A 14,789-nucleotide genomic window follows, 5' to 3' on the forward strand; every position below is an offset into this window, starting at 1 on the left:
TTCTTCAGCATGGCAGAGTAGAGCAAATATGCCTCAAGGTGTCCCTACGGTTATCCATATGCACAAAGAATTACATGATCACAGGCAAGCGATAGCTGAACTTACCACTACGATGAATCAATTGGCTAAGGCACAGTTACAACAATTTCAGAATCCTCGCCAAGTGAATGCCATGGAAGGTGTTAGTATGCTTGTCAACAAGAGAAGGCAAAAGAGGCAACAAAATCAATGAAATTCTGAGCAATTTGTTGATGAATATGGTGGGTGTCAAAATGATGGTTATGATGACCAAAGAGAAGAGGTACAATATGTCAAAAACTATCAAGGCAATAGAGGCAACTCTTCAAACCAACAATGGCGACCCTAAGCAAATTGGGGCAATCAACAACAAAGTGGTGGCAATTGGAACAACAACCAAAACAACAATTGGGTTAATCAGAACAACAACCAAGGCAACTGGAATGGAAATAACAATAACTGGGGCAACAACAACAATCAAGGCGGGTGGAACAACAATGGAAACCAAGGCAACTGGGGGCAAGGCTTTCAAAGGCCCCCAATGTACCAACAACCGAACAATCCACCCCCTTTCCCTTCTCAAGGTCCTAGTTCCTCTGGTAATGATATGGGTAAAATTGAAATGATGTTTGAGCAGATGATGAAGAGGAATGCGGATTCGGATGCACAGTTAGCTTCTCACAACACCTCTATTCGAAACTTGGAGGTGTAATTAGGCCAAATCTCTCAGTCATTGAATACTCGCCCGAAAGGTGCTCTACCAAGTGATACGGTAGTGAACCCAAAGGGTGGAAATAACAATCATGTGATGGCGGTTACAACAAGAAGTGGGAGAGGCGGTGATGTGAATGCCTCAAAGGAAAAGCAAGTTATGGATGAAGATATTAAGTTGCGGGATGATGATGTACCTTTGATTGTTGAAGATGTGGTTGAAGAGAATGTGAACAATGGTGTGAGGATTGATATTTGTGAGGCCGAGGTAGAAACCCAAGATGCCGTGAACCAGTCTAGGGAACACGTGATTGACATGCCCGAGCCGGTTGTGCCAAAAGCCAAGGCTCCTCTGCCAAGGCCATCTCCACCTTATCCTCAAAGGCTCGCAAAGCAGAAGAATGATAATTAGTTTAAAAGTTCATTGACATGATGAAGAGCTTATCTATTAATGTGCCTCTGGTGGAGGCACTTGAACAAATGTCGGGTTATGCAAAATTCATGAAAGACTTGGTTACAAAGAAGCGTTTTATGGACTGTAAAACTATAAAGATAACTCACCAAGTTAGTACTATAGTGCATTCAATGGCCCTGAAGCTTGAAGATCCTGGTGCTTTTACTATTCCTTGCACCATTGGAAGTGTGGATTTTGCCAAAGCTCTTTGTGACTTGGGAGCTAGTATCAATTTGATGCCCTACTCGGTTTTTAAAACTTTGGCTATCAGGCAACCTAGGTCAACTTCAATGAGACTTCAAATGGCGGATTGGTTGATGAAACGACCTTTGGGCATTATTGATGATGTGCTTGTTCGGGTGGAAAAATTCATATTGCCGGCCAACTTTGTGATTTTGGATTGTGAGGTAGACTATGAGGTTCCTATTATCTTGGGCAGACCTTTCCTTGCAACGGGGAAAGCATTGGTTGATGTTGAAGCGGGTGAGCTCACTTTCCGAGTGGGATATAAAAGGTCGTTTTCCACGTTTGCAAATCTATGAAGCAACCCAATAGCACCGAGGTGTGCTCATTTGTAGACCTTGTCACAGCTGTGATTGTGGATGCTACCAGTGCTATGATCAATGTGGAGGATCCTCTTGAGGCTGTGCTTTTGAACATGGATGTCAATGATGATGCTAGTACAGTGGAATGTGTTAATGCCCTACATGGAATGTGCTCTTATTCTTATGAGCCGAGGAAGCTATCTTTGGATGTTGAAAACCAGAAAACTCCACCAACAAAGCCATCAATTGAGAAGCCACCGGTGTTGGAGTTGAAGCCACTTCCTCCATACCTCAGGTATGAATTCTTGGGTTCAAATTCTACTTTACCAGTCATTCTTTCTTCTTGCCTTACTAACATGCAGGTTGAGGCCACTTCGGCGGTGCTTCAAAAGCGAAAAAGGGCAATTAGATGAACTCTAGCTCACATTCGGGGAATAAGCCCCACATTTTGCATGCACAAAATCATCTTGGAGGGGGATGCAAAGCCGTCCTTGGAGCATCAAAGAATCTTAAATGAGACGATGCAAGAAGTGGTGAAGAAAGAGGTTATCAAGTGGCTAGACGCCGGTGTGGTTTATCCTATTTCTGACAGTTCTTGGACTTCTTTAGTGCAATGTGTGCCAAAGAAGGGTGGTATGACTATGGTGACCAATGACAACAATGAACTCATCCCTACTCGCACGGTCACCGGGTGGAGAGTATGTATGGATTACCGAAAGCTAATAAGGTGACCCAAAAAGATCATTTCCCATTGCCATTCCTTGACCAAATGCTAGATCGTCTTGCGGGGCGTGCTTTCTATTGCTTCTTGAATGGTTACTCGGGGTACAATCAAATTTTAATTGCCCCGGAGGACCAAGAGAAGACAACTTTTACATGTCCTTATGGCTCATTCGCTTTCTCTCGAATGCCGTTCAGATTGTGTAATGCTCCGACAACCTTCCAACGTTGCATGATGGCTATTTTCACTGACATGGTGGAAGATATCTTGGAGGTTTTCATGGATGATTTCAGCGTGGTTGGGGATTCTTTTGATGAGTGTCTGAAAAATTTGGATAGAATATTGGCCCGGTGTGAAGACACAAACCTCGTACTCAATTGGGAAAAATGCCATTTCATGGCTGAAGAGGGTATAGTGTTGGGTCACAAAATCTCGAAGCGATGAATTGACGTTGACAAAGCCAATATAGAGGTGATTTCAAGGCTTCCTCCCCCTATTTCTGTCAAAGGGGTGAGGAGTTTTCTTAGGCACGCGAGTTTTTACCGGAGGTTCATAAAAGATTTTTCCAAAGTGGTACACCCTTTGTGCAAGTTGCTAGAGAAAGATGCAAAGTTCTTGTTTGATTAGAGTTGTATGCAAGCATTCGAGCTTCTCAAGCTCAAGTTGACTTCTACCCCCATCATTACCGCACCAAATTGGAGCTTGCCTTTCGAGCTCATGTGTGATGCTAGTGACGTTGTGGTTGGGGCTGTTTCATCCGGTGTACTACGCAAGCAAGACCATGAATGAGGCTTAAAGGAACTATACAATCACCGAGAAAGAGTTGTTGACTATTGTGTTTGCTATGGAAAAGTTTCGACCTTACCTTATGGGAGCCAAAGTTATAGTGCACACCGATCATGCTGTCCTTCGGTATTTGATGACCAAGAAAGACTCCAAGGAAAGATTGATGAGATGGGTGTTACTTCTTCAAGAGTTTGATCTAGAAATTATTGACCGGAAAGGTAGTGAGAATCAAGTGGCGGACCACTTGTCCCGTTTGGAGGAGGAGGGGAGACCTTGTGACGGCCTTGAGATCAATAATTCATTTCCCGACGAACAACTCCTTGCGGTGTCAATGAAGGATATGCCATGGTTTGCCGATGTTGCCAATTACCTTGTGACCGGAATAATCCCGTGTGAGCTCTCTTCTAACCAAAGGAAGAAGCTCAAGCGAGATAGTTTGGATTTCTATTGGGATGAGCCATACTTTTTCAAGATTTGCACGGATGGTGTGATTCGTAGATGTGTCCTGGAGGAAGAACAATTGAGTATCTTAGAGGCTTGCCATTCTTCACCCTATGGTGGCCATCATGGTGGGGTGAGGACCGCCTCGAAAGTTCTTAGTTGTGGATTCTATTGGCCCACCATGTTCAAAGATGTGGGCGATGTGGGGAAGAGGTGTGATGAGTGCCAAAGAGCGGGCGAAATTTCAAAAAGGGATGAGATTCCTCTCAATACCATTCTAGAAGTGGATATCTTTGATGTTTGGGGCATCGATTTCATGGGTCCATTTGTTAGCTATTGTGGAAATACTTACATTCTCGTGGCGGTTGACTATGTCTCAAAATGGGTTGAAGCCATGACTTTGCCTAATAATGAAGCCCGGAGTGTTGTGGCATTTCTTAAAAAGAGCATCTTTACAAGGTTTGGCACTCCTCGTGTGATTATTAGTGATGGGGGGTCTCACTTTTGCAACAAGGCTTTCGACACGTTGCTTTCCAAGTACGGTGTCAATCATAAGGTTTCTACCCCCTATCATCCTCAAGCTAATGGTCAAGTGGAAGTCTCCAACAGAGAAATTAAGAGCATCTTGTCAAAAACTGTCAATGCTAATAGGACCGATTGGTCGAAAAAGTTAGATGACGCTCTATGGGCTTATCGGACGGCTTACAAAACTCTGATTGGTATGTCTCCGTATCGGTTGGTGTTTGGAAAAGCTTGTCATCTTCCGGTTGAGTTAGAGCACAAGGCCATGTGGGCTTTGAGGAAGTTGAATTTGGAATGGGATGTTGCGGCAAATCTTCGTGTTGAACAACTCAATGAGATCGATGAGTTTAGATTTCATGCCTACTCAAGTTCATCCTTGTATAAGGACAAAATGAAGTACTTTCATGACAAATATGCTCGGGGTAAGGAGTTCAAGGTTGGAGATATGGTTCTCTTGTTCAATTCCCAATTACATCTGTTTTCGGGTACGCTCAAGTCAAAGTGGAGTGGCCATTTGAAGTTGTGTTTGTGACCCCATTTGGTGCTCTTGATCTAAGGAACAAAAATGGTGAAGTTTTCAGAGTTAATGGGCACCAGGTCAAGCATTATCTTGGAAAATTTGATGACAGCCACGTGGTGGCACTTCTTCATCTAAAGTGATGTGATGGTAAAATGCGTCGTGCCGCGACGTTAAATCAGGCACTTCTTGAGAGGCAACCCATGTCTTTTTCTTTTTGTTTTCTTTGATTTTCTTTTTAGTGTAGGATTGATTTTTGAGCTAATTGGTTGTGAGATGTTGCAGGGATTGTGTTGATACAGTGCAAGACATTTTGGAAAAATTGAACAGTCTCTGAAGTTGCCAGTGCGGCCGCATTGCACTTTGTGCGGTCCGCACTGGAGAAGGCCAAGTAAGGTACTCTCTGAAGATTGCCACCGTGGCCACATTCCATTTAGTGCGGACCGCGGTGGACCTCCGCGACCGCGGTCTGTTTTGTGCGGACCGCGGAGGTTGCCTTCTCAAGCTTCTTCTGAACAAACCCAACGTGGTCCGCGGTCCGTTTTGTGCAGCCGCGATAGTAGGTATGACCGGGTCCCACATATTTTTCTATAAATAGACCACAGGGGCCACCAGTTACCCTTTTCGAAAAATTGATTCTCAGATACCTAAAAATTACTGTTCATCTTCCCTCTTCTTCGTACTAGCTTGTTTGCATTGTGTTTCTTCACTTCTTCTCAATATCTGGTAACAATTCACCACTTCTTGTTATTTTAAGTATTTAATTTCATTTTATGTCATTTTCTATTAACTGTATAGACTTCTTCCCCCCTCCCGTAATTCTTTAATTTTGATGTTAGTTTAGTTTAACTGTTAAGTTTTGTGTACCTGAGGAGTATTATTAACTGGGTAAATTGAGTAGGGACAAAGTTAGGTGAAAACTTCAACAAAAGGCAAAACCCATGAACCCTAACTTAGTGCCTTGACTAAGCACCCTCTGCGGACCACGGTCCCTTTTGTGCGGTCCGCAGTGGTCTGATGCGGTCCGCGGTACCACTTTGTGCGGACCGCAATGCTTATATCTAAAAGATTGACTTGTTGCCCAGCGCGACCGCACTACATTTTGTGCGGTCCGCGCTGGCCCACCGCGGCCGCTATGCCACTTTGTGCGGACCGTGGTGGTGAGATTTAGAGGATGAATTTTTAGCCCTTACCCCCAATGCGGACCACGATTGTTTTTATGTGGTCTGCGGTGCCTTCATTGCAGCCTCACTGCTTTTTATGCGGTACGCGGTGCACTGTGTCTGCCATATCTTCTGAAACTTTTCGGCTTCTATTCTGCAATTCATTTTCCACAACTGATTCACTGCCTATGCTGATGCTAAAAAAGCTAGATGTTTGTGCTTGCAGACAATGGTTAAACAACGAGGCAAAGGCTCAAAACAATCCAACCGAGGTGATTCCTCCCAGGGAGGGAAGCAAAGGATGGTAAAACTCACTCCCAGGCTAGAAAAAACATCAAAGACATGAGGAAGGCCATAAAAGCGACTGACAGAGCCATTAACAACTCGGGGAGTGAGTACGAGCCCTCCCAGGAGATTTCTTCAGATTCAGTCCCACTATACAACCCGTATCCGGAGAGGGCCATACATAGAGACACTCCTCCCTCGTCCCCCGATGCTTAAGCTTCAATCAACATTTCTTCTGGGTCGTCTGAGGAATCAACAGCAGGTAGTGGGGATGGATACTCTACCTCTCCCATAGCTTCAATATTTGGAGAGGGTGCTAGAGGTGATGAAGGAAATGGGGAGTTTCCTGGGGGTGGTGTGCCTCAGGTTGGGGATATTGACCGGACTTGAAATCCCGCTGTTTGGAAAAATAGATTCGTCAGCCAGGTGGCGTTCCACAAGTTTAGGGAATGGTGGCCGGCACAAAAGTTGATTCTTGAGAAGAGCTTCATTGACAAAGACCTTCTACCCCTACACCCCAATGTATATAGACAGTTTCGAGCTCGAGTGGTTTGGGAGCACTTTAAAGATAATTGTATGAAGGCTAATGAGCACATGATCAAGGAGTTTTATAGCAATGTGGCCCACATCTTGAAGAGCACTAAAGTGACCAAAGTGCGAAACAAAAATGTGGTATTTACGGGGAAGGCACTAAATGAATACCTGGGGTTCAATGAAGAAGATGAGTCCCTTTACAATAAAAAGTTGGCAATGGGCGAGGAGGTTTGTCCGTGGTTAGCTTCATACCTGGAAATCCCGGGTACGGCTCCAGAGTGGTGTCAAGCAGGGGCCAAAATACTTCGGAGGACCTTTAACTTTGAGGCTAGGGGGTGGTTGACTTTTGTGTGCAGTCGGCTCAACCCCACTATCTATGATCAGACTATTCCACTTGCCTGGGTTGTTCTTGTTGCATCTAATATGGCGGGATACCCAATCAACGTGGCCAATGTGATGTCCCGCGTCATTTCTGCTGTGGGGGGTTGAACATGACCGGAACAACCCTTTTCCCAGCACCCTCACTATGTATTTCCGGGACCTGGAGGTGGAGAAGAGACCTTTTGACATCAAGGTCAAACTTATGGCTCCGTTTTTGTGGTATAGTTTGAAGGAGTCAGACAACCTCAAGGACAAGAATTACAAGCCGCATGCTTCTGCCCCAACTGGCCAGTCTGAAAAGCCGGTTGCGATAGAGCCCTCCACCGAGCCTGCCTCCACAGTTACTGACATGCCTCTCGGACATTCCACTATTGATAGCCCCTCTACTTCAGCTGGCCCGGGGATTCCATCTTCCGAGCCTATCCTATCACCGCCCACCAGCTGAGCCAGACACTTCATATCTTGAACAACTGGATGGCGACTGCTTCGTCGAAGTTGTCTATATTGACCTCCACCATTGCGGCTCAGTCGGCACCACAGCCAGTGCAGGTGCCCCAGTCTATCGAGGATTCACTTAAGGAGATTCTTGCCAACCAACAGAAGATCCTTGATTCTCAGGCTGCCTTGGCTAAAGCAGTGGATTCACATGGCAAGGCCTTGAAGGAGCTTGCCAGGAAGCACAAGAAGTTGCACAAAACACGGGCTTCCAAGGAGTCTGTAAAGGAGCTTAGAGCGGATGTGGACAGACTGAAGGCAAACCAGCTGCCTTTAGATTTGCTATTTGAGGACCCAGCTCCAGCAGCAGTACCAGCAGCAGAGCCATAGCAGGAGCAGACACAGAGGCTTCCTAAGAAGAAGAAGAAGCTCCCTAGTGCAGATGATGCGATCATCCAATTGGCGGACCCACCAGAGGCTTCCTCTAGTCAGCCATAGGATGTCCCTAATATTCAGCTCGTCCAGGTCCAGACACTAGTCCCAGCAGCTGAGCAGCAGGAGACTAGGAACCAGTCTGAGGTTCCCGCTCATACAGAGGACCCGGGGACCATTGATGATCCCATGCAGACGGACATGACTTAGAGAGTTACCATATCCTTTCCTTATACTTTTTGGTGCTTATTTGTTTAGTTGGCATTGGAGACAATGCCAACTTTTATTTAAGGGGGTGCGCCCTACATTTTTCGATGACTGTATATATTGTTACATTTTATGTCTTTTTGATCTTGTATCGGTCTGTATATAACTTTACATTTAGCTACTTTTATCGTATTTTTTATCTTCCCTTTGGTCTGTATATAAAGTTACATTATTGTATATATATTCATCCCCCGTTGTATATTAAAATCTCCTATTGTACATATTCATTATATTTTCTATTTTTGTAAAAATTCCTCGTTTTTAGCTTCTTAGATAGGTTCGTAGCTTTCCGTTTCGTTTTTGGCGCTTCAATAAGCCTTTGTTTTTCTTAATGCCACGGTTCTTTCCAAAAGTGGAGTATTGTGTGAACCAGGTGGCTCTTCCCGATGATGGATGGCATGACAACCTTCTTAAGGATTTAAGTCCGTTTTTGTTTTTATTTTTGGTAGCTTATAGTTAAGGGTACCTCAAGCAAAGCTTCACTTGGGCCTAACACATTTGCCTTTGATCCCATGATCAAAGACAAGTTATTGTGTTTAGGATGGTGAAAGTCGTGACCTTGAGACTCTTGTGTTGACCAAAAAATCATCATGTGGTCTTTCGGGGCTATTATGTGCTCAATCGTGTCTAAGATTGTTGTGGGCCCCCAACTCTATGTCTTTATCAATCCTTGAGCTTGTGTGGTGAGAAATCGAACTATGAGTCCAAGTCCCGAGCCAATGGTCTAGAACTTGCCCTGAATGTCTGTTGAGGCGAAATCTTGAATGAAATTTGGCTTGAGAAGTGATTATAGGCTCTCCTTGATCCAAATGATAGTTGAAAAATTCTATAGCCCACCAATGATATAATCCCTAGTTAACCCTTTTGAGCCTTAAACCTTTTTCTTTCAAGAATCAATAATATAAGCCTATATCCGTTCTAAAATATACCCTCTTTTGGCACCCGATCTTCCCTTGAGCAATGACAAAAGTCTAAGTTTGGGGGGAGAGACGAGAGAGGGAACAAAGTGGTAAAAGGCACTAAAGCGAAGAAAAGGAAGGCAATGAAAAAGAAAAGAAAAGAAAAGAAAAAGACAAAAAGAAAGCCCAATGTGAAAAAGAATAAAAAGGGATTCAAGAGAAAAAAAAAAACAAAAGAGCAAAAAAAGGGGTGTGGAAAAAGTTAAAAAAAGGAGAAACGTTTTGAAGTGCATAAGAAAGAGTGACATTATGTCTCTCTAACCCCTTAAAAAGAAGTGAGATACTCAAAGAGTCAAGAGAATTGGGCCAAATGAATCAAAAGAAGTGCTTAAGGGAAGATGGAACCCATTTAGGACAAAAAACTTTTCCTACCCTGAACCAAAAGCCTTCACATTGACGCCTCAAAAGCCCTATATGATCTTAAGTTGAATGACGCTTACATTAGTGGATACTTACATGAGGGGTAAGCATATCGTACTTAGAGCCGGATTTGTGGCCTTTCCTTGAGAGAGATGAGTGAATTCCCATTAACCTCGGTTTGTGTGCTAATACTCTAAAAGGTGAGTTTGCTTAGAGAGAGTTGAGGATGTGTGAGTTTGGGTTCCACAATGACCAAAATAATTGAGAGAGTTCTTTGATGTAATGAGTCAACTCCTGATGCTCTTGTGTCATACTTGATCCACAGTTTTTCAAAGTTTTAATGTTGTGAATGATTCATTCGTATTGAGGGCAATTGTTAGTCCCAATTGATGCTTGTTGAGGTTACTTTAGGATAGTTGGAAATACTTGGATTTTCCCTTAAGGGGTGTGTCTTATTTTGTTTGCTCGAGGACAAACAAAAGCTTAAGTTTGGAGGAGTTGATAAGTAGGGATTTTAACGAGTTTCATGCTCCTTCTTGCCTATGCTTTGATTATAAATCATTACAAAATAATCCCAAAAGGCTCATAAGTTGTGCTTGATTGCATATTTGATCGACAAAGTGACGAAATGTCAAAGATCGGCTCAAAAGGAGTGAAACCTGCTCAAGTCAACTGAGGGCAAACAGGCCTAGTGCAGACCACACGAATTCGAATATGGCCGCACTAAGTGATTCAGAGAGATGGAAAAACTAGGCTTCAGGCAACGTGGCCGCAGTCCACATTGTGCGGTCCGCGGTGAAGGTTCCGCGACCGCACTGCCTTTTTGTGCGGTCCGCGGAAGAGAGATTTAGAGAGATGACAAAAACTAGGCTTCAGGCAACGCGGCCACAATACACATTGCGCGGTCCGCGGTAAAGGTTCCGCGACCGCACTACCTTTTTGTGCGGTCCGTGAAAGAGATATTCAAAGAGATGGAAAATGCCAATGCGGTCCGCGGTCATGGTTGTGTGGACCGCGACAGCTGCCTCCGCGGCCGCGGTCCATTCTACGCGGTTTGCGAAGCTCAAGTCAGAGAGCCCAGAATTGAAGTCCAAGAGCCTAGCACGGCCGCGGTCAATTTTATGCGGCCTGCACTAACCCCATAGGGGTATTTTTGTCCAGGTTTTCCAGCCTAGTATAAATAGAACATTTTACCATTTTTAGGTCATCAGATATATCCAGAACTTAGTTGCACTCGTGGGAACTTCATCTGTAGCCATTTTTGGCATCTTAGCTTCAAATTAATGATAGATTCTTGTATTTTAATTTAGCATTTAATTAATATGCCTTGTTCTTCATCTATTTCTCTATTTTCTCCTTCAAGCATGAGTAGCTAAACCCATTAGCTAGGGTTGTGGCTCAACCCTAGTATGGATAATTGATGGGTGTTGCCATCTATTGTTAGATTGACTATGGGTGTTTGTTATTTGGGTCAATTTTATGGTTTAATCTATGAATTGGTGGTTGCAAACACTGGTTTTTGCTAAGTTGACTTGGCTCTTCTTGAGAAAGAGAGCTTAAGTCACCAAAATTGACCCAACAAGGAATTGGGATGGACTCAAGAGAATTGATAGTCCCAATTAAAGGGTTAAGCCTCAAGAGAGTAATTACCCAACTTGAACCCTAGTTGCTTGAGCTAATTTGCCTACCTATTTAGTCTCGAGAGAGTCAATTGGGCAAAATCACTCTCTCTACCGAGAGGTGTGAGAGTGGGTAAAATTGTGCAACGGTTATAGCATAAGCCCCAATTACGTCAATCGAACCTTATTAACATCTACCCATCAATTAGCTACCTAGGTAATGTCATGACCCTAGTGTCCTTCTTCCCATTAGATACAACTTAGCAATTATCTTGTAGCATAATCTAGTTTCAATTAATAGTTTGATAATAGTAGTTTATAATAAAAAAAACCCAAAAATGTATGGAAGTGACATTAGGAACAAATACACAACACTAGTCTAGATAGATACTCGACTCCATTTCTAGCTCCCTGTGGAAATCGATCCCGACCCTCATATCGGGTAAAAGCTATTGCGACCCTCTCTTCCTACCTTTTAGTAGTGTGGAGTTGGCAGCGATCAATGAGCAAGATAAGCTGGCCATGTTTGGCAAACAAACCATCTTGAAGGGTAGACTTTTGAAGGACTTGGAGGAACCAGAGATGGTTCTACTAGTTGATCTGCTAGAGGTTCAGGGGTGGAAGGACATGGTCCTTCAGTTAGATGGAAATCTGGCTAGAAATAAGATAATTGAGTTCATGGCTAATGCAGAGGTCAAGGATGGAAGAGTCACTAGCCAGGTGAAAGGGGTTCAAGTGTCTTTTGATGCAAAAGAGCTGGGTAAAATCCTTGGTATTCCTTCTGAAGGTTATGATGACTACACTAGGCAAAAATGGCCAAGTATGGACTCCCTTCCTACTGCCCTAGCCATTACTAGGATGTTCTGTGATAGCACAAATGAGGCCAAGAATGTGTATAAAAGTGAAATGAAGCCATCCCACAAATTCCTGTTTAAATTTGTCAACAAGTGTTTACAGCCTAGGTAGGAAATAAGGCACATTGCTAACCACATTTGATGGAGTGTCCGAAAAGTGGGTGGCAGATCAACTGGCACGGGTTTATGATCAAGCTACTTGATCGAGTTATCTGTGGCTCCAAGGCCCATACCACTCCTTATGGTTTCATTCTCACTACTGTTCTTGCCCACTATAAGGTGCCACTGAAAACCTGGGAGATGGCCACACGCAGAGACCATTTTGGAATCAATACTCTGATTGCTTGTGATTATGAGGTCACTGCCATTCCCAATGAACCTAGTTCATCTAAAAAGACACCTATCAATAGCAAGGTCAGAGCTCTATTACAGGAAAGTAGGGCAAAAGATGCTGAGATAGCAAGGCTGAAGACTCGTTTGGCAGAGGTAGAATCTGAGAGAGATGCTCTCAGAACTGAGCTCACAAAGGAAAAGGAAAAGAATGATGAAATTCTTCAAGACATTCTACACCTTATCCAAGCCAAAACCCATCCCTCCAGTTCGTCCAAGCCTTAATTTCTTAAGACTTCTTTTCTTGAACCTTGCCTAGACCTTTCAGTGATCCAAATTAGGGAATTTTCCTTTTCTGCTCATGTTTTAACTATTTTTATTTCTTTTTGTGGATTGTCGCAGAATCATATTCTCTATCAATAAAGTTGCTGCATTTGCTCTTGTTGACTGTTTCTTTTTTCTTGATAGTTTGAATGTGTAGTTGATTATTGATGATTAATCCATGAATGCATTTGCAGTTGCCCCAGTGGCCATAAGTAATTTTTAAAATATGGGAATCACGCATTATTTATGCAACTTTTCGATGATGCCAAAAGGGGAAAAAAGATATTGTGCTTTATATTCTGAATAGTGATGTTTATAACTTAATGAACCTGGTCCTTGATAGTAAGTATGAATTTCTAACATTGCATTAACGTTGAGTTGAGTTCTGGCAGAGCCTAAGTGTATGAAAAACATAGAGTTTGTCATCATCAAAAAGGGGAAATTTACTGGCCCAAGTAAAGGTTGGTTTTGAAGAATGACAAAGGAACTCAGACATGAACCAGGTCCATCCTAGTGGAGCACAAATATGGATAGACTTAAGCATGTGAGATGCACGTGAAGGAGATAAACCTAACTTGCCAGAAATAATATCTCATGATCCTGATCGAAAAGGTTGCATATTGAATAAGGAGAAGGACTCCTTACTCAAAGAGAACACGGGTTAAGAAAGGGAAGGAGTTAGAGGATTAGATCAACTAGAACTCTTCCACCAAGGAAGAGTAGCATCAGAATTCTAGTCAATATTTATTTACTAACTCTATAAATATCAGTGTTGTTCTCTTTTACATTTAACACACATAAGTAGAAGCTAAATGTGAATTGAGAGCAAAATAGCAAGACAATTTTGCAAGCAGTTCGTGTGTGATTCAAGCGTGCAAACCTGAAGCTACTTGAACTAGATAGAAGAACCAGTTTCAAGTGTCTGTCTTTTATTCTAGTTCAATTGTAGTAGGTGGTTTCATATTGTACCTTTCAACTTTATCTAGAAGCAATTGTATTAGGTACTCAGAGTTTTCAAGTTAGAGTTAACTTGAAGTTGTCGCAATAGTTGAGGCTGTCTACTACAACGAGATTAGAGTTAGTCCTAGGTTTACAAAAGAGTTTTTGTAAATGCTGTAAGCACGTGATTTTTGCCCTATATGAGAATTACTCCCAAAAATTCAAAATAAAATGATTTTCCTTGGTGTGCAATTTTGAGAATTTTGTGACATTTTTGGATAATTATTTGTGTGTGTCTGTGCATGTTTATTTGTTAAATTAATAAAAAAATACAAAAATATGTCGCATTTTTCATGTAGGATTTAATTCTACAATTGTTAGTAATTGAGTTTGTTTTACAAAAATTAAAAATTACAAAAATAGGCATCTTTTGCATTTTTAGCATTTAATGTCCAAATATACAATTTTATGCTTAATTATTACTTAATTGTGCGTTAATTGTTATTGGGAGTTAATTTGCACTTTTATAACTTAATTTAGTTCTTAATAATAATTTAAGTATTTTTATAATTTAGTTTTAGAAAAATAAAAGAAGAAAAGAGAGCAAAAATACAAAGAAAAATCGGAATTGGGCCTCTTCTTCAAATTCAAGCCACAGGCCCAAAAAATTACCCAACCTTCCCCATGACCCGGTCCATTTTAAACCGGGTTGACCCGGTCCATAACCCAAAGACCCAACACCCCTATTATCATACATTTTTACAAAACAAACAAAAAGAAAACCCTAAAAATGCTAAGCTATCCGCCCCCTTTCTTTCTCTTTATCTACCCCAAAGCTCCAAACCTTCCAACCATGGTTGCCCAACGCCGACCACCCTCCAGTCCACCATCCTCTGCCTCACGACCAGCTCCTCCGCCGCTGCTTCGTCTTCTTCTCCGCCGGAAAACCCTCGACCAAAAAAAAAAAAAACGACCCTCGACGAGCTGCTTCACAGCTGCGTTGGCTGCTTCGTGCTTACTTCATCGCCATTGCTGCTTCATCTTCAGCTGCTTTTGCTTTTTTCTTCGCTGCATCCAAACAAACCCCATCGCTGCCTACTTCATCTTCTTCGAGCTTGAGCTCGACACCCTCCTGCTACGTCGCTGCTGCTTCTCTTCCTCCTTCCAGCTGCCTCGTCAAGCTGCTGCTGTT

The sequence above is a fragment of the Nicotiana sylvestris genome, chromosome 2 (assembly GCF_000393655.2).
Source record: "Nicotiana sylvestris chromosome 2, ASM39365v2, whole genome shotgun sequence".
Classification (NCBI taxonomy): domain Eukaryota; kingdom Viridiplantae; phylum Streptophyta; class Magnoliopsida; order Solanales; family Solanaceae; genus Nicotiana; species Nicotiana sylvestris.